Source organism: Pogona vitticeps, chromosome 6 (genome assembly GCF_051106095.1).
Source record: "Pogona vitticeps strain Pit_001003342236 chromosome 6, PviZW2.1, whole genome shotgun sequence".
In the NCBI taxonomy this organism is placed as follows: Eukaryota; Metazoa; Chordata; class Lepidosauria; order Squamata; family Agamidae; genus Pogona; species Pogona vitticeps.
In genome coordinates this window covers 16861865-16883219 of record NC_135788.1, presented here as the reverse complement: position 1 = coordinate 16883219, position 21355 = coordinate 16861865, and positions in this window count along the sequence as shown.

Genomic DNA, 21355 nt, shown 5'->3' with positions numbered 1-21355 from the left:
AGGCTGTTTTTCCAAAGCTGGGGAATGGAATCCTTTCACTGTTTGTCTTGACTTTGCTATTAGGGGAACGCTTTTCATGGCCTTTCAGCTCTCCTGCTTGCTGAGTGGTTTGAGGAATGGCATAAGTAGACATTAACCTTGTGACCTCCTTGTTTATACATCTACCGTAATTCTGCTCTGCTTGTATTTCTTAGGTTACTAAAGGCAAACTTGTATGCATAGACCCTGAATGTCTCTGTGTGTACACTGAAATGTTTTCTATCAAGATCACTGATAACCACATCTCTTCCAAACAAAAGCTTCAAAGGGGAACCAGCTACTAAGTCTACATGAAGATTTGGTTCCTGCCCCTCCAGCACAGACTTGTGCACCTAGTTTAAGGACATCTGTCTATGCAAAGAGACAGTGCAAGCCATTTATAGCCACCTAGTCTAGGTACTTATGAGAGACATGTTGCAGATTTGTGAATATTTGATAGCTATAAGATTTTTCCAGATTCACAATTCCTTTTTATTGGTAATATTTAATATATGACCTACTTTTAAAACAACTGGAGAAATAAAAATAGAATTGTGTGCTGTCAAGTCAATTCTAACTTATGGTGACCCTTTTCAATGTTCAGGACAATGCTCAGTTTACCATTCCCTTCTTCTGGAGGCTGTGCATTTTGCCTAAGGCCACATAGGCTGGCTTTCCTCCCAGGAGGCACAATATGGAATTGAACTCCCAGCCTCTGACGCTACAGCCAGATACCTAAACCACTGAGCTAACCAGCCAGCTAGTACATTTGCTTTTAATAATTTCACAAGTAGATATCAATACTGCAGATCTTATCCAAGTTATTGGATACCTACTTCTCCCAGTATCCTGGTAGCTTTGCTGGATCATAATCTAAAAGGAGGAGTTATACTCTAAAAGTAAATTTCCCAAGCTGTGTAATATTCATTGACCTGAATTCCAGTTGGTATGTTCAACTAGAAAAAACTCAGTGAATGAATGGGACAGTATCGATTGATATTGTCTTATTATTCACTAACTGATCCAATGGGATAGGTATCGTTGACGCTAGCCAGTGGCTGTAGGCTACTAACTTTTAGGTACCTGCCACAGTTTCAATACAAGACTGGCAATAACAACAGCAGTCCTGCATGGTCAGCCCAAAGCAGATGGTACCCTTTTGATCCTATATGTAGCAGCTGGCCAGATTAGCTGAATCTTCTTCCAAGCATTGGTGTTTGGGCACGTTCTCCACAGCACTTGAGGGCAATGGGCGAGCTTAAGGAGTGTAGGGTGAGCCATGTGTCACACACTGCTCTGTTCCCCAACATCTTGCTGCTTGCACCTCATTCTACCTGATGGTAGATAATAATCACAAGCAGCGTGTAGCCCTAAAACTAGAGGAGAGATGCATGAAACATGTAAGTAATGTTTCCACTCAGCTCAAACACAGATTGAACAGCAACTTCTAGATTTGGCTTTGAGAGCAAGTTGAAGACATTAGGTGAAGTAATTCCCAAGTTTGGGCATCACCATCAAAAGATCTCAACTATCTATAGTAGATGAATTGTGTATGTGTTGTACTGAAGCTGTCCTTTTTAGCAAATGTATACGCTATATGTCTTTGTATAGTGGACTCTTATTTAACTAATTTGGGTTAGAAATAACTACTGTAAGTGGTTTATGCTTCTGTGAACATAACAGGGCTGGTTTCCTTCTTTCCTGTCCGTGCTGGTATAGGCATCAGCTTTCGGTCTGGCTGTCTAACATGTCACTTGTCTTGTTATGAACCTGCCCAGATGGTAAGATCTCTTAGAGAGAGAGAGACGCTGTTGAAAATACCAACAGTTTCAGATGGCCACCTTACAAGGACACAGAATAGGGCTTTCTCTTCTGTGGCTCCCAGACTAGGGAGTGTACTCGTTTGAGAATACGGTAGTGATCACTTTTCCACTCAAGACTGCCTTTAAGAAGAGGGTAAAAATACATCTTTTAAAGCTGGCATTTGATGTTTAACTTGCCCTGCTGTGTTTAACTTCACACACATTTAGTTGATTTTAATAGTTTTAATGCACTTGGTTGTTTTTAACGGTTTTTGCAATGGACTTTTAAATTCAATTTTATGATATTTTGGTTAAAATTGGGTTAAACTTGTTTTTATTCTTTTAAGAACATGATAAGCCTCCTTGAATGCTGCTATACAACAGGCAGAGCTTCTGGACATCTATGTATACACTCTGTGGTGTCCCATTAATGCTTGGCACAAGGGCTCAGGAGTAAGTAGACAAACTTGCCATTTGCAAAGTGTCCCCGGAAAAGGAAAACCGGAGCAATCAAAGACAGCAGCTGCACCAACACTGGCAGCAACATTAGGATCTCTAATGGCTGATGCAATTAGCTGACTCCCTGCATGGAAGGTAAGATTCTTATACCACAATGCTTTAATGAAGCCAAGGTGTTGATTGATTCATGGGATCATGCTTGTCAAACAAGATTGTTCAGCACTGCGCGATGCTGTTCTGTTATGCAAAGTGCAGCCACCCTCCGCCCACTGTGGCTGCCTGGCATGAAGGAACGGCTCTTCCGTGCCTCATCTAGGCTGCGTTAATTTTCCTTACAGCAGCGGGCCTTGCACTCCATCCTGTGTCAGCATAAAAAAGGTTTCTGGATCCGTTGACCATGACCATCTGAAAAACCACAGCCTAAACAACAAAGATTCGTGGTTTTCCTATTACAGTACTTTTTAATCCAATAATGGTTCAATGTTTGCTCAATTGTGTTTTTTCATTATAACTTCAGAGAGAGAGAGAGAGAGAGAGAACCTATATTTAAAACTTGGAACATTGCATTATTCACCACTTCAGGGGCAGCTAGGTGTTCCTGATCATTGCTTTGACTGCAAAAGCCATTTATCATATTCTACATTATTTATTTATTTATTTATTTACAATATTTTTTAGCCGCACCATTGCCAGTGGCTTCTGAATGTGTTGCATTGTTGCATTGTTATGAATGTGTTGCATTGTTATTACGACTGGCTGGATAGCTCAGTGGGTTCAAGGTATCTCGCTGCAAAGCCAGAGGGTGGGAATTTGATTCCCCAGTGCCTCCTAGGACTCATGCCAGCCTGTGTGGTCTTGGGCAAGCTGCACAGCCCCAGGACAGGCCCAGAAGAAAGAAATGGCAAACCACTTCTGGTTATTCTCTCCCTTGAAAACCCTAAAAAGGGTCGGCTTGTTGTTCTTCTTCTTCTTCTTCTTCTTCTTGTGCGCAGTGTGTTGTAGTTGATAGAGTGACAAACTACGACTCTGGATACCTGTTTTCAAATCCCCACTCACTGCAGTGGTGGAACTGGTAAAGCCATTTCTTAAATATTTCACGTAACTTGAAAGTCGGATTAGGGTCACTATGAGCCACTTCCTACTTGACACCACATAACTAATTACTGTAACTTCCATTACCAGAATAGGCAAAATAATAGCTGTATTTTCTGGTTCCCTCTTTAGGCCAGTTCTGACATTGTACCTTGAATTTGCAAATAATACAAAAGTTGAAGCAAAACAATACTTTTCTTGCCGTTAGGATAAGTGAGAGAATGGGATGAGATTTGATTTGGTTTTTTTTTTAAATGCCTTTAAATGCAAATAAGAAAAAGTTACTCTCTATACTGTGTAAGAACTTTGTAACCACTCATTTGTGGAAATCCAGTAGTAAGTCGTACTAGATTTTGCCTATTGAATCCATGGGGATTTGGTGAATCAGCACTTATGTAAAACTCATTGACTGAATGGGTCTACTCTAGTTGTGACTTACTACCTAGTTTCTGTCTTCGTGTTCTTTTTGAATATAATTTAGTCACACCCTGATTACTGAAATAGATAACTAGTTTTATGTTATATAACTAGGTATATTACTTGTAGCTAGGTGATGAGGAAGCAACACAGTAACTTTGGAAAACTAGTTACAGCTTTCTGGTATAAAGAATAACGTCTACTCATTGCTTCCAAACATTATTGGGGAATCTTTTGATAGAATTTGATGACATGTTTTTTTCCATTTTTTTCTTATTTAACAATTAAAATGTTACTAACATGTTACTTTAACTATCATTATTCATTACTCATGACTGATGAGCAATGAACAGTAAATCAAAGGGTCTTTTTTTAAAAAGGAACACTAATGCTGACACATCAGCTTTCAAAATAACATTCCCAAGCTCCAGGCGTCAAGTTGTCCATTATTTTATTTTATTTTGCAACAAAGCTTAGAAAGCTGTCTAAGTATGCACTTTCATAAGTTCTTCAGTGAAATATAATGAGTTAAGTCATTAAAATGATTTTTGGCTTGTTAATGTTAAAAAAGAGAGCTGGGGGAGGAGAGAGAAAGCGTGATGGAAAGCATCTCAAACAAATGCAATGATTTGTTTATGCTGTCGCTTGTTGATCACAGCTACAGCAATGTATAGTTTTGCATATGGAGTGCACAGTTTGGGGGAAAACTGGATATGCATTACTGAAGTCTGTCTGTCCATCCATCCATCCCTCTCCCCTCCCCCGTGTGTGTGTGTGTGTGTGTGTGTGTGTGTGTGTGTGTGTGTGTGTGTGTGTGTGTGTGTGTGTGTGTGTGTGTGTGTGTGTGTGTGTGTAGGGATGCCCTACCCATAATTTAGACTGAGGCAACTGCTTCAGATGGCAGATCTGAAGTCTGTCTGTCTGTCTGTCTATCCCTCCCTCTCCCTCCTTCCCCCCTCTCTCTGTCTCTGTGTGTGTATGTGTGTGTGTGTGTGTGTGTGTGTGTGTGTGTGTGTGTGAGAGAGAGAGAGAGAGAGAGATGGCAGGTGTAGAGACAGCTGTACTAGCCAGACCATCCACAGCATTTCTCTGGAGTTTTCTGGGCATTTCTTTCTTGGTGTACAAAGCAATGTATGCAACACAACCTGTCCTGTACACCCTAAGGTGTGATGTAAGACCTGACGCCATCCCCCATGTTAATGTAAGATTCAGTCACATGTGTGGCTTCTCTAGCTGGAATTACAGAGAAGGTCACCATTTTGTTCTGTAACCCAGAATAATGCTTGGAGCAGAACGGTGAGGGGGAAATCATTTGGCCTACTGGCAAAATGGCCCAGATCAGTGCCTGTAGTCTCACTGGTTATGCACAGGGCACAATGTTCCTTAGCCATCTTCCTAGAAATCCGCAAGTCTTCTTTTGTTCACAAGAGGGACACACAGATCCCCTGTGAGAGCTCTCGATATGTTTGCACCCAAACCAGGAAAGCCTCAATAGAACAAGCACAAAGCAGAGCGTCCTGTCATGACTCCAGCAGGACAGATGGGACGAGCTCCAGCCAGACCGGGTCGCTTGCAGAAACCACTCCCCACTCAGCATGCGGGCCTTGCATTGACTCCACCCTCAAAAAAACAAATGACAAAAAAGAACTCTTCAGTCAGAATGGCTTGGCTGGGACTCAGGAGGGATGTGTCACTCAAAAACATTGTACAGTCGGAGACACTTTGTCTGCATCTTTAGTTTAAACAAAGGGCAACCATTATTAATCTATTACATTCTGAAAGGTTCTTTTGCTTTTGAGAGGTTAGACGAGCCAGTGTGGGAATGATGATTGCCTAATACTCCACTCAAGACACTTAAGCAGCAAGTTAAGTCAGCCCCCAGAGAGAGAAAAGGGGCACAAGGAGAATGACCTTGTTCCATGCATCTTTTGTGTATACATCTTTTGCACTTGGACTTGACTGTGTGCTTTTGAAAGGGAATTGGCTTAAGAAAACATTTCTGAGGATTGAGGCCATAAAAGCTGACATTCTTCCTTCTCCAGTGTATTGACTGTTGGGCTGTTCTCATCATTTGGGGGGACAGGTATTGTGGCAGGGACACATTGTTCTTTAAAATACTTTCTCCCCTTAAAAAAGAAAAATAGAGAGAGAGAAAGAACCAAGAGGTGTAAACCTTGGCATTCCTCTGTCAAAACTGCAGACAGAGATACATGAAATAATGATCAGAGCATAGTTCAGTGGCTAATAGTAAAGAACAGAACAAAGTAGCTGAGCAAAGAAATAAAAACATAAAGTGTTTTTTATTTTAAGAAGGAAACTCCGAGGGTTGATTGATCAAAACATACAATTTCTGAGGTTCTCCAGGTTCAGTTGAAAAATCCCTCTCAGAAGCCATGGAAAAGCCGCTGCCAGTTGGTATATATTGCAGGTCAGCAGCATAAGACCCATGGCTTGCCTTGACTCCCAGCTATTTTTTTCTGGAGCATAGAACTCAGCTGTCAACACTGATTCCCCCCCCCACTGGAAAACTAAGTATGTGCAGAACACAATACTGTGGTGCCTTGTTAGATGATGATAATCCATTCCACTGAAATCGCTGTTCAGCGAAATCATTGTCTAGCGAAAAGCATTTCCCCACTGGAATGCATTGAAACCTGTTTAATGCGTTCCAATGGGGAAGAATCGTCGTCTAACGAAGATCGGCCATAGGAAAGCCGCTTTGAGAACTGCTGATCAGCTGTTTAAATCGCTGTCTTGCAAAGCTTAGGTCCCAAAAACACCTGTTGTGCGAGCGCAGAGGAAGCTGTCAAAATCGTCGTCTAGCGAAAATCGATTTGCGAAGCAGGGACCAAACACTGTCCAGCGAAATTCCCCCATAGGAATCACTGTTTTGTGAATTGTTATAGCGATCGTAAAAAGTCAATGTCTAGTGAAAAAACTGTCATTCGGGGTAACTGTCTAACACCACTGTACAGTAATCTTTTAGAGGAGACTTGTGCAACCAGAAGTGTCTGGGAAGTGTGGTTTTCTCTAAAACAAAGTGTGCATCCATTGTATGTCTTTTATTGGTGTGAAAAGGTGATCTGAGCAACTGGAAGTGGTTCCGCCAACTCAGTGTGCAGTTTTGGTGTGCCACCACATTTCTGTAACACACCATGGGATCTGGCCTGCTACCATCAGTGTTCACCCCTTGTGTAGACCATACCAGAGTTTGGAAACATAATAGTCGTAACCATAACCAGAATCAGTATTTCCAACAGTAGCAGCTGGTGAATCCATTTTCAGGGGTTCTATAAATCCACTCCAGTTTTTACTCTGTACTTTACAGGAGCTATCTAAGATGCTGAACCTGTCCCTAAAAGTCAGCACCTTGGATAACTCCTGTAAAGTGCAGACCACAGTTTGGAGTGGAAGAACAACACCCCTGCAATTGGAGTCACTAGCTGCTACTGGTTTCCCAGCTCTGGATAATACTGAGCTTGACAAATCAACCTCGTATCTTCCTACCTGTGCCATGATCGCTATAGCATGGTGGTGGCACCAGCCAGTCTTCTTTGCCACTTTGCCACAAGTCATACCCATAGTACCAGAAGACTGCAGTCCTATCTAGATGTTAACGAAGTCTTTGGAAAACCACATGTGATATGGGCATGTTAGTCCAACCTCCTCTACTGTCACCTTTGATCCATGAAAGCAACTGCCTAAAGAAGGGGTGACTCCTGTATCCGTATAGCTTCCTCACATGACCCTGAGGCGTGAAGTAAAAATGGAGGACCATTGCTGGTTCCAGAGAAACTTTCCCCACTTTTTAAAGCCTAGATGTAGGAATCTCCCCCCTCCCTTTGGGCATTTTAAAGGCTGGGGGAAAGGTTTAATTCTTCCGCACTAGGCATAATGGCCTGAGTCCTGATCTGGGCAGCACAGACTTATTTATTTATTTATTTATTTATTTATTTGATTTGTATCCCGCCCATCTGGTAACCCAGTACCACTCTGAGCGGCTAACATAAAAATATACAGTTATAATAGCATAAATCCAAAATATCAAAATATCAATTAACAAAACATAATAGGTCATAAATAATAAATAGAAAAAGAAGAAAAAAGTAATTTAAATTAAATTAGATGCTGGCAGGAGGGAAGGCCTTGACATAAAGCCATGTTTTTAATTGAGTTTTGAATGTACCCAGCGAAGGGGCCGCGCGAATCTCAGGAGGGAGATTGTTCCAAAGGCGAGGGGCCACCGCCGAGAAGGCCCGGTTTCTTGTCCTCTCTCTCCGGGCCTCCCTCGGCGTCAGGCCCCTCAGCCTCACCTCCTGGCTCGCGCGGGTGGTTCGGGTAGAACTTGGTGGGTGAAGGCGTTCCGCCAAGTATCGAGGTCCCAAACCGTTTAGGGCCTTATAAGTGAGCATTAAGACTTTGAAGTCGATACGGAAACAAATGGGCAGCCAGTGCAGTCTAGCCAGGGTGGGAGAGATGTGATGATATTTCCTCCCTCCGGTGAGGAGTCTGGCTGCTGCATTCTGCACCATCTGAAGTTTCCGTATCAGCCTCAAAGGTAGCCCCACGTAGAGCGCGTTGCAGTGATCTAATCTTGAGATTACGAGCGCATGTACTAAGGTAGTGAGGGCCCCCGTGTCGAGATAGGGCCGGAGTTACTTGAGTACGATCAAGGAAACAATCCTACAGTAGACAATCATGACTGAAAACAGGTTTGGGGGAAAAGAAAAAATAAAAGAAAAATTATTGTTGTTTTGGCCTTTCTCCAAGATACAGAGTGCAAATGATATAAACCGGATTTTCAAATTTCTCCACATTGTTGCTTTAAATAAACAAAACATATTCTTTCTACTGGAATGAAGGCGCTGTCTGACATGGAGATATTTTCCTGACGTCTCAGATAGTTGTGACAGCCAATGAAATCTCCTTTTCTTTTACAAAAAAAGCAATTTGCATTTTTGTGCTGGTGGCCCCAGGTTTTCTACGTATACCAGAGGCACAACTGGCAGCCTGCCTGCAGCTTTTCCGCCCTATGTAGTAAAAGGGGGTGGGAAAGGGAAGGAAGAAAATAAAAGAAGGCCCAGAATGTGAGACAACATTGACTTTAAAGAAAAGCAAAGGAAGCTAGCAGAATTAAGGGAAAGAGGTGAAAGAAATGCAGGCGGGGGTGGAGGGGAGGAAGAGACTCAAGAAAATTGAAAATAATGGCACATGCAGAGACACAGTTATCTGTATGCACTGGGTTGGAGTTCAAACAACATGCAAATTGAGTCTACTTTCAGGGAATGTTCTTCTTTGGTCAATGCAGTTCCTTCCCACATCTCTAGATTGCTTTTCATCCACAAGGGGTGGAGATTAATGGCTCCCTGTTTCTTTTTCTCTATGAGCTTGAAAAAAAAGGGAAGAAAGTAGCTGGAATTGTGGGGGTGGAAAACTAGCTGAAAAGAGAGGAAAAGGATCCAGGTCCCATTCAGTAAAGTTACTTTTTTCAAGCTGAAGCTTTCAGGATCTGGCAGCTGCTATGGCCTTGTCTTGCCTTATGATGCCTTTGTGGCTTTTGCTACGATCAGTTCTGCTGCCCTTCTGGAATTTATTTATTTATTTAAAATATTTTTACCTGCCTTTCTCCCCGAAAAGAGCCCAAGGTGGCTTATAGCAATGAAAGACAAAATTTAAAGTGGAAAACAATGAGTATGAAAACATGAGAATGCCAGAGAGGTGAATGTTGAAGTGAGTGCTTTTTATCTTCATGGTACTTTTGCTACGGGAGGCAGGAAAGTGCTGTTCTGCCACCATCACTATTAAAATGGTTTCACGTATATATTAAGTCAACAGCATTAATCAGGTATGTATTAGGAATGAAGTATCACCAGGTGATGATGCTGATGATGCCCAAGCGTAGAAGCATATCTACATTACTTAGACCCCTTTGATGAATGTGTGCATCTGTGCATGTTTGGTGTGCCGTCAAGACAGTTCTAATTTGTGACCACAACTCTTGAGATACAACTGCTTTTAATTCCACGGTTCTAAACTGAGAAATTCCTGAGAATTTTCTGTTCAAGATTTCTAGCATCCGCCCCTGAACAACAGCAGAGAATTCTGTGTCCTTCTCCAAACTGCAAAGCCCATGATTCTACTGGGATGACCCATGGCTGTTAAAGTGATCTCACACTGTTGTACAGTAACTGTATAGCTATTTCTCTCACATTGGAACACAACCTGATTGTGCAAGCCATGGACTGATGCTTGGAAGTGGTAGTAGGGTGAGTGGAGGCCAATAAAGTGAGTTTAAATGTTGGCAAGATGGAAGCTTTATAGGTTAGCAATGCCTTTGACTTAGGTAGTAGGCCAGATATCAGCTTTTGATGGGGTTGCACACTTCCTTGGAAGGAACAGGTGCACACTCTAGGGGATGCTCCTGGACCCATCTTTCATGCTGTCACTTGGACCACTTTTGCTCTAGCCCCAGATGCTTTGCTCCCTGAGGCAGACAGCAGACGCACACAAGCACACCTAAATATCTGCATCACTTACCCAAGTCAGGATGCACACTGTCACCATGTTATTTTGGCACAGGGGGCAGAAAATCCCACAAATATTTCTTGTCATAGTGGCAGCAAAATAACAAGTTAAATAATTAACGGTCTCCTGCCCTTTCATGATACCCTAAATCATCTGTCCAAGGCATCGGCCTCTGTCTACTTAATGGAAGAAGAGGCCCACAGGGCAACATACCCTCCCTGGCTAGGGCTGCCTTTTACCAGTGTAGCAGCTATGGCAATTCCTGGAATGGGATAAGTTGATCACAGTGGACCAGGCACTGCTGAGTATTAAGACTAGGGCTACATTTCAAATTGGTCTGGAAATACAGCTAGCCCTGAATGCAGGAGCTACATTGTTGACACAAGAGGCCCCTCACCAAAACTCTGTGCAGAAACAACTGCACTGGCTGCCAACATCCCACCAGTAGGCCATGTTTAAGCTTTTGTCGGTATCATGCAAAGCCCCAAATAAGTTGGGATCAGAATATCTCTTGGATATTCCTTCAAATCAGAGGTGTGCACATTTGTCTTTTTAGACAAAAAAAAAAAAAAAAAAAAAAAAGGTTGTCCAAAAGGACAAATCTTCACATTTCTTCAAATGTTGTTGTTATGTGCCATTAAGTCGGAACCAGCTCATAGCAAGCCTAAGAGGACTTTGAAGGTATTTAAGGGCTTTGAGATATTTAATGAGTGGTTTTGCCAGTTCTATTCCCCCAGTGAGTTCCCCTGACTGAGTGGGAATTCAAACCCTGTTCTCCAGAGTTCCAGTCCGTCAGTCTAACCAATACATCACACTGGGAATATTTCTTCAAATACTGATACAATAATAATTTCCCCAATACACACACTTCTTTATATGACTTTTAAAATGAGAGGTGCACTGCAAAACATATGGCTTTACACATTCTGTAGGAAAACAGAATTCTGAAACACATGTTAGTCCTGAATCATGAATTAGTTTGGTTGACATACGAATTTGGACCAAACAAAACTCTGCCCCAACTCTAGTAGGGAGATATGTCTGCTCTTAAAAAAAATCGTATTCTGTTGTCTGCAAAGCTGACAAAACTGTGGTCTTTCTGATATGATTAGACAAAAGATCCCAGCATCCTCTCCATTGGCTATGGTGGCTGGGGCTGATGGGAGCTGGAGTCCAGTGTAAGACTGAACTTTGTTTACTACTCCTCTCCTGAATCTTCCTCCTGGTCACCCATTCTTTCCTTCTTGGTTTTATAAAATATCATTCCAAAACTTCTTAGTAGGAACCATAGTTTTGTAGTCTAAACACTTAGGAGAGTTGATAGTTCCTCTGCCCACACCCCACCTCCTCAGTTACAGGCCTAGGGTTTCCCCCTCTCCTGCAGATAAAAGCATTCTGAATTAATGGTTTATGAACATCTGCTTGGGAAGGACAAAAGGAGATGCAGGAAAAGATATTGTGATACATACAGATGGGACATCTGATGACATGACACGTTTCTCTCTTGGTCAGCTGTTTATAGCTTACTTAACCGCAGGAATAAGCAGTACAACATAGTAAAATACTAACAGGGACAAACTAACACATGGAAAGCATTTATACCCATTAAAAACGAGACTTTGAAATCTTGATTCCAAAAGTACTACCAGATTTTCTTATTACAGTGCTTTTTTATTTACGGTGTTTAACATGTAAATGCTGCTGGAAGTTTAAACAGGAAAATTAAATAGAAGATAAGTCTGGGCTAATTACGGATACCATATCTAACCATAAAGATGTTATACAACCTCCTTTGAGGTAAGTAAAACTAGTGTTTGGTGCACACACTAAGACAACGTGTTGCCGGAAAGTGCGATAAAGATTGTTTTTTTTCTTTTAGCCAGAGATATTGGGAAAGGATTTGGGGGGGGCGTTTCTTCTCCTTCAAAATAATCACCTTGCAAACTTTCTTTCTCTATAATAATAATCATGTGCCATGAAATCAATTCTGGCTTCTGGTGTCCCTTTCCAAGCTTTTCCAGGTAGAGAATGCTCGGAAGGGGTTTACCAGCTTGCCCAAGGCCACACAGACTGGCTCCACTTGTAGGAGGCGCAGTCGAGAATCAAACTCCCGATCTCTGGCTCCACAGCCAAATGCCTAAACCATTATATATTTTAATAAAATCTTTATGCAAAAGGGCTGAAATATACATAACACTCCTTAATCAAACATGGAAATGTCAACTGACATCATTCAACTAAGGCTAAGCATGTGTATATATGCATACATAGAAAGAGAGAGGTATTCCCTGAGTATGCAATCCAAGATACATTGGCTGAAATTCTATTGAGTAATTCCAAAAGTGAAAATGATGATGGCATCATCAGCCCATAAAATTACTTTTTAATTTAATTTAAAATTTCCTATTCTTCCCGCTCCCACCCATCTTTCAGTTTTTTCAAATTTGGGGGCGGACGATATTGGCAATTATAGGCTCATTGCTAATGTTTCTTTCCTTAGTAAAGTGGTAGAGAGGGTGGCAGCTGACCAGCTTCAGGCACTTCTGGATGAAACCAACACCCTGGATCCGTTTCAGTCTGGCTTCAGGCCGTGCCATGGCATGGAAATGGCATTGGTCGCCCTGTTTGATGACCTCCCAAGGGAGGCCAACAGGGGCAAAATGTCTCTGTTGGTCCTTCTCGATATCTCAGCCACCTCGTCGACCATGGTATTATCCTAAGGAGGATTTCCGAGCTGGGAATCGGTGGTCTGGCGTTAGCTTGGCTCCGATCCTTCTTGGAGGGCCGTTCCCAGAGAGTACAGCTTGGTGACAGTGTATCGGCTCTGTGGAATCTCAATTGTGGGGTTCTGCAGGGCTCGATTATCTTCCCAGTGCTGTTTAATATCTACATGAGGCTGCTGGGCCAGATCATCAAGGGGTGTGGGGCTTCGTGTCATCAGTATGCTGATGACACCCAGCTCTACTTCTCCTTTTTTCCTACAACAGTGGATGCCGTTCCATTCCTTCAGCGCTGTCTGGATGCCGTACTGGGATGGATGCAGGCGAACGGTCTGAGGTTGAACCCAGGCAAGGCGGAGGTCCTAAGAGTGGGTGGCTCCCAAACGATTGGTGGTTTGAGAAACACCACAAAGACTGAGGTTCGCAGCCTGGGGGTACATCTTGATCTGCCGCTTACTATGGAAACTTAGGTAGCATCAGTGGTCCACACCACCTACTTCTATCTTTGGCGGATCGCCCAGCTGTGTCCCTATCTTGATGTCGGGGCCCTCACCACTCTGGTCCATGCGCTTGTAGTCTTGAGATTAGACTACTGTAATGCGCTCTACGTGGGGCTACCTTTGAGACTGGTGCGGAAGCTTCAAATGGTGCAGAATGCGGCAGCCAGACTTCTTACTGAGGTGAGAAAACATCAATATCTCTCCCCCCACTCTAGCTGCCCTCAATTGGCTGCCCATTTGTTTCTGTATTGATTTCAAAGTGTTGATGATGACATATAAAGCCCTAAACAGTTTAGGAGCTCGATATCTAGTGGAACGCCTCCTCCCACCTAGATCTACCCATATCACTCGCTCTAGCCAGGAGGGGCGGCTGAGGGGCCTAACGCCGAGGGAGGCCCTAAGAGAAGGAACAAGAAAGAGGGCCTTCTCGGCATTGGCTCTGGAACAATCTCCCCCCCCCCCCCGAAATTTGTCTGGCTCCCTCGCTGGACGTTTTTAAGAGCCAACTTAAGACCTGGCTCTGCAGACAGGCCTTCCTTCCTGTCGATACCTAACATTTTGCCATCTTCTGGTGTATTAATATTGTTGTTTTTAATTTTAATATTGTTGTTAGCTGCTCAGAGTAGACTTTGGTCTAAATGGGAGGGATATAAACAAACAAACAAACAGTTTCCGAGGCTCTGTAAGGATCCCTCTTGGCCTGGGGAGACTATGGTCAGTGGTTGTGACAGCCTCCTCACACGTCACAGAGGAGCTGCCACGTCACTCTCACATACACACTATAATCACGCTGCCACCAACCACTCCTTCATAAGACTCTTCAGACAAATGTATGATTTTAAAAATAAAAACTTGTATTTTATTGATAACAACAGAAGGAATGGTAAATCACTTTATCAACTAAAATAAAAAGGCAATCAGTAATAATAAAGTATCCCCTCATACACACACTCTCTCAGACCTTCACTAACATAGTACTTTATAACATATACAAGCCCTAACTCCCTAAGTCCCTACCAGACCCTATCCAAACCCTGTCTGGTTCATATCATGTCCCTATCTTGGACCCTATCTAAGCCCTATCTGACTCACACCTCATTCACTCCCCCCTTAAATACCATGGCTCCACCCTCTGAAGTCCCACCTCCCGTCATGCTATAGGCAGATGAACTCCAGCCACAGCAATGACAGGCAGATGACATCATCGCTACCGTCACAGTGGTTTTGAATGTTGCTGACAGATGGGAAACTTAACTCATTCAGAGTCCCCCTGTTCATGCACCAGAGCAACTAAAACCACTCACTGTCCCATTGGTGGGCTTGGGCTGGAATGCGGTCAAATAATCAATACCCGTCCCCCCAAAAAAACGACATTAGATTTGAGAGACCATCAGATCCACCATCCACTTGCTTAGATGTGGGGAATCAGAGGGATATTAGAGGTCCTTCACATTCCCTGGCCCCGATCCTTTTCCTAACAGCAAATGCCACTTTCCCAAATGTCAAATGGATGGAATGTGGACCTTTTGCCCATCTGAAACAGGAATGTGCAAAGTGCAATCCTGCCGGCATTCCTCACCATCAGCTATGTGGTCTGGGGCTGATGGGAGTTGCTTGCCAGCAACCTCTGGAGGGCTGCACCTGGCTCAACCCTGACTCAAAGCATGTGCTCCAGCAGTGAGCAATGGTTTCTCCCCATAAGAGTTCTTGTTGGTGGGGAAGGCTTGACTGGCCTCCAGTGCTAAAGTTGGGAGACCTTGATTGGCTCCGTAGCCCTCCGCCTCTTGCGCTCCTCAGCTTTAGCCCTTGGGGAGGCTGCCACAAAAGGCAAGGTGGCCTCTTTCCCCAACATCCTCACATTTGGGTGCAGATTGCCCTCCTCATTCCCAAACAACACTCCTGCATCTAAAAAGGAGAGCTTCTAGGCTCCTCATTCTGTTTCCCCTCCCGCCCCATGTTGAGACAGTGCATTGTGTCAAGAACATTTCCCATCAAAAGCCTATGGGGATCCTTCCTGGGGACAATTAAATGAAATTATCTGCCATTAACAAGACAATAAAGTGGTAACAAACAATGGCTGGGAAGAGTTTCCTCTTTCTCTCTCTAGTGTGAATTGACAATGATCGTATTAAAGATCAGACAGTCTGCCTTATAATCATACCCTTTCATGTATTTATTTGTGTTTTCAGGAAGCGTGGTTCGGTTTGCTTCTAAGATGATCTCTGTGATTTAAGTACATAGTATATCAGTGAACTGCTGTTCGCACACCAAGAGGGAGTGAATTGACACCACATAGTGTTAGTTTAGCGCAGCCTCCCCCAACTTGGCACTTTGCAGATATGTTGGGTTACGGCTTCTGTAATCCTTAACCATCTGGTTGGAACAATGAGAATTATAGCCCCCCATAGTTGTGTGTTGTGTCCCCTCCTCCCAATTGGTAAAGTCTGACATAACACTGGGGACTAGTTTGATCCATATTTCTAACAGTAGTAAATTTTCGACTTCACTGCTAAGAGAAATAACTGCATCACCTAAACAGCAGAAGCTTTCAGAAAGATGGGAACGATTGGAGTGTAGTAACCTTTGTGTTAGTCCCCACTGGAATAGTTAGGTCAAAACTAAATGAAGTTGCACCTGATTCAGGTCATAACACAATGAAATTTAAGCTAAGATAACTTGGTTCAGTGATTTCAGTGGGACCTGCATTCAGAAATCTTAGCCCAGTTTTGTTTGTTTTCTAGGCTACAACCCCCAATAGTCAGCAGCCAACATGGTTAGTGAGATCCTGAGAGCTGCAGTCCAAAAATCAAACATGTTCTGTCTGCGACTTACTCTAGTCCAGTGGTTCTTAACCTTGGGTTACTCAGGTGTTTTTGAACTGCAACTCCCAGAAACCCCAGCCAGCACAACTGGTGGTGAAGGCTTCTGGGAGTTGCAGTCCAAAAACACCTGGGTAACCAAGGTTAAGAACCACTGCTCTAGTCCATCATCAGTGTATAACAGTAGCTACTCAAATGGTCAGAGTCTTCTACCAGCAGAGCAGAGGCATAGTCTTATTAGACAATTACTAAATTTATTATCTGTGGATTTCTCTGACTAGTTGATAGTCCCATCATCATCATATTGGGAGGGTGTGGGATTACTGTCCGTGCAATAGAAATCTATAAAACATTTTCATTCCCACTACTTGGTGATCTCCGCATCCTCTCCTGTCAATTTGTAGTAATTATACTATAGAGCAGTGGCTCCCAGTCTGGGGTCCCCAGATGTTCTTGGACTAAAACCTGCAGAAGCCTCCACTGTTAGCTGTGCTGGTCAGCATTTCTGGGTGTTGTCATTCAAGAACCTCTGGTTTTGAAACCAGTGCTATAAGTCTAGTGCAGTGATGGTGAACCTTTTGGAGCCCGAGTGCCCAAACTGCAACACAAAATCAACTTTCAAAGTGCCAACACTGCAATTAAAACCCGAATGCTGAGGTTTTAGTTTAGAAAAAAAAAACAACTGCTCATGTACTGCAAGGGTTAAATGCTTGTGGTCCCCCCCCCCCAATGGGTGGTATTAACAAATAAATACTTACTGGTCCTCCAATCCCCCATTGAACTAGACCGGTCATGGTCGCCATTGCACACCTCCGCTGGACCACTGTACCAGCAGAGGGGAGTGCCGAAATCCGGGATTGGAGGACGGGTAAGTATTTCTCTATGATGATTTATGGCTTGTGTGCCCACAGAGAGGGCTCTGTGTGCCAGCTCTGGCACATGTGCCATAGGTTCGCCATCACTGGTCTAGTGAGTGGTGAGCAATGCATCCTCACAAACCTTGCTTTCTGGACATGGGACAGTGTAGGGGTGGAAAGCCTAGAGTCTTATAGATGTTGCTGGATTAGTCCCAAAATATCATGACAATTGACCATGACGGCTGGGGCAGCTGAGGGTGAGATTTGGCAGTCTCTGGAGGGCCAAATATTCGCCACCATGTGAATGACCTAAATATGTCAGACAATTTAGAAGCCCACATTTTAACAGCTATAAGATATTTCATTTATCACTGTTGGAATCTCAGAGGAAGTTATTTATGGGGGTATCTGCTGTCATAATGCATTTGACTATGTCTTCTTGTGTGTCCCCTAGTGAATGTTGGATGTCATCATGATTTTGAACGTAGTAGCACTAAATTATGATGTTAAGATGTGGGCAATACATTTATGGCATGAATTTAATGCCATGATTATGATCCCACAGTTCATTGCGCCAAATTCCAGGTTACATAAATTTGCCATCATGTTCCAAATTTCCATTTCAGATGTATAACTGCATTATATATTTAATCAATTGCTTTTTTACTGATTACCATTAACTCAGTACAAAACCAAAATGAGTATAGATTTTTTGCTTTTGCACAGAATTTGGCCACAGGGTAGGTCCTAAAGACCAGAGAACATCCACCAGATTTCATATAGTTAGCTTCAATGGCTTGCGTGCCTGACTACAACGTTGCTCCCTTAATCTGATTTTGTCCTGTGAATGCCTTCAGATCTCTTATGCCCCAAAGCAGATTTTCCTAAAACATGCTGGCTAGAGGTCATGGGAGTTGCAGGCCAAAATATCTGGAGGGCACTGCATAGAGAAAAGATGCCCTAAGGTACAGTATAATATACGTTGGCGTAGAACTCAGATTCATTTCATTCTGGCATCTGTGTTGATGGTGCCGTTTCCATGCTGCTTAGCTGCAAATTCACAACAGTCAAAATTCTTTTTAAGTGGCATCCAGGAGAATGCCAAGATGCTAATATTTGTGCCATCCTATGGGATTATCCTAATAACATTGTACATTGTTTAAGTATTAAATGCTTAACACATTTGTGGGTTTCTCTTGAAGTTTAGACAACAAAACCTTCTGTAACTACAGTCTGGTGTTTAGCAAATCTCTTCATTGGAATTCATAATAATCTCCTGATTAAGCACTTTAGCATTTAATGGATTAAACCTGAACAATGAACTTTAGCAAGTACACTCCTGCTGCCTTAAGCTTCAGCTCTTTGGCTGTACGAGGCACTTTAGTTTCATAACCAGCAAGAATGGTAGCACAAAAATGCATGATTAGCGTACGTGCCAATCCTGAAATATAGTTGAATAGGAGGGGAAAGAATCCTTTTCTTAATCAAGTGTTCATGGACTTGATTGGAAAGCACTGCCTTTTAGGACTAGCCATTTCCCAACTACACAGCTGGACTGCTGTAGAAAGGATCTGTCCAATCTCATGCCAACAAGTAGCTGGGCAGGCTGTTGAGTTACACAACTCTGTCTTTTTCTACAGAGAGCAATGAAACAGCTAGGGCTGGACCAGAGATAGGTTTTTTTGCGTGTGTGTTTTTGGTGTGTGTTTTTACAACACCCAGAATCTCCCAGCCAGTATGGTTCTTGGAGGATTCAGGGAGCTGTTATCCAGGAAATGACTTTTGCAAGCTCTGGGTTATAACTTGATTCTGAGGGCCAGGGCGGAGATGCTATAGAACAGCAGTTCCCAACCTTGGATAATCTGGGATTCTTGGAATGCAACTTCTGGGAACCTTGGCCAGCACAGCTAATGGTGAAGGCTTCTGGGAATTGCAGTCCAAGAACATCTGGGTTACCCAAGGTTGGGAACCACTGCCATAGAACAATGGCAGAGTAAAAAAAAACCCACGTGGAAGGATCCAGTGCCAGCTCCTTGTGGATGTATGCGCTCAGGCGCTCAATCAGCACCCAACTGGCATGCCTGCTAGCTCCATTCTACTGCCAAGTGGGTTTTCACTTGTGTAAAAATACCCCTGCATGAGGAGGCCTAGGAGGCCTTCTTGTACAAGGAAAGAGAACGTAGAACTACTTTGAAGTCTAGGAGTTGCACTAGAGGTGTGTTATAATAGAATCCTGGATGACTCTCTCACCAGAGCCCTTGACTTCACTGAACGCTGCAGCAGATCTTGGAAATATTTGTTTGTTTGTTTGCTGCTTTATTACAATTCCCTTGGTAGCATGGTCAAAACATTGCTTATGCCTTTGACACAGTTTCTTCTCAGGACCAGACCAATAGATTTTGCTACCTGAGGCTAGGCAGCAAACGGCTCTATTTAGCCATCACATTCAATGGCATCGCACCGAAAGGTACTCAGATTATTTCAACACATGAAGCAGCAAATCTGAAAAGTGCCTCTCCTGGTTTTATTTAGTCTCTGAGGTCTCACTCTTCCTAATGCTTGGGCTGTTTGTCCTAACAAGAAGAATAACACTACTGCTACTTCTGGATTTTAAAAAACCAACAACTAGCATGACTATGGGTCTTTTAAATCTCTTTTCAAAATGTTCAGACTGATTTATGTTCACATTCTCAAAAGTGGGACAGCGCACTGTCCATCCATCTGATCTATTCCCAGATTAGGACACACTGATTTGGACCCAATTCATCCCAGTTCTTTTGGAGATGTCCTGATTTGATCAATGACCAGGACCATACTGGTATTTATATGTTTCTGGATATCGGTGAAAAAAACAATAAGGGAAATTCAAACAGCTACATCATAATGAATTGGGAAGCACCCCTCCCTTTTGTCCACTGATAGAGACAGACAAGAACTTTGATCTGTAGCTGTAGCACCAGCGGGCCAAAAAGAAGCAAAACAAGGTGGAGGTGATGGGGAGAAAGAGCGATCATAACATCCCAGCTGCCTTTTGACCAAACCATTCAAAGCCCACAAAAGAATGCAGGACATTCATCTGCACACTCAGTCCTAATAGTGTAATAATTTATACTAAGTTCATAAAGAAAAATTCAAATGAATGTTTAGAATGAAAGGTTTAGGTAATTGATGCAAGTCTCTTTGCTTCATCCCATGGTTGCGAGAGAAATGCACTATTAGCCCATATTCAGTTAGTGTTTCACCATTTAGCTGAATCTATGCTCCTACTCAAAATGAATCAATATATTGTTTGTTTTTATTACACTCTGGAATTTTACTTTATTTTACTGCTGTTTTAACTGCTGGAAGTCACTCTGACTGATGTGTAAATACAAGAAGGACAGGATACAGCTTTCTGTATAAATCACATAAATAAAAACTGAAATTTATTATTTTTTTCACCATATACTCACACCGAGCTAGCCTTTGTGAATCAATTTCTGTTCCTTTTCAGCTAAAACAACTGATAGCAGTACAAAGAAAAACACAAGGTGATAGAGAGAAAAGTCATAATCTTATTACTGAACATAGCCTTCAACAAAATGCTTGGATGATTCAGTTGGAGTGTTATGCCTTGACGTGGCTAAAAAAGAGAAGAATGACGCCAAGCAGGGGGTCGAAACTGCCATGAAACAGCTATTAAAGCTGTTTATATCTTTGTGCTAGTCAGGACACAGTCAAAGGAGCTCATTAAACAGTTTGGGCTTGTGAGCTGGCTGAAATTGGATTTGAGAGCTGGAAGCCAGGAAGAATCTCTCTATTGCTAAAATAAAAATACATGACGGGTCAGCTGTTTTTATAAAATTCGATTTTAAAACCATGTATTCTCCCATATCTTAATATTGCTCCCTAACTTCCAGTTATTTCACACATTATATTAGAGACGTCTGGGCTCTCTAAAGAGAGAACCACATCAACATGAAAAGAAGACTACAAATTATTAGCATGTTTTTCCATGGCCTGCTTGTAGCCCCCAAATACCCAGTCTAAGGCTGTAGAGGATGAGAAGCCGATGGCAGTTGCCTTAGAAAATGTTTCCTCAAAGCAGCATGGGCCATGTAAGTCAATTTACTCCAATTAAGCAAACTCTTAAGGGTGATCTCCTTC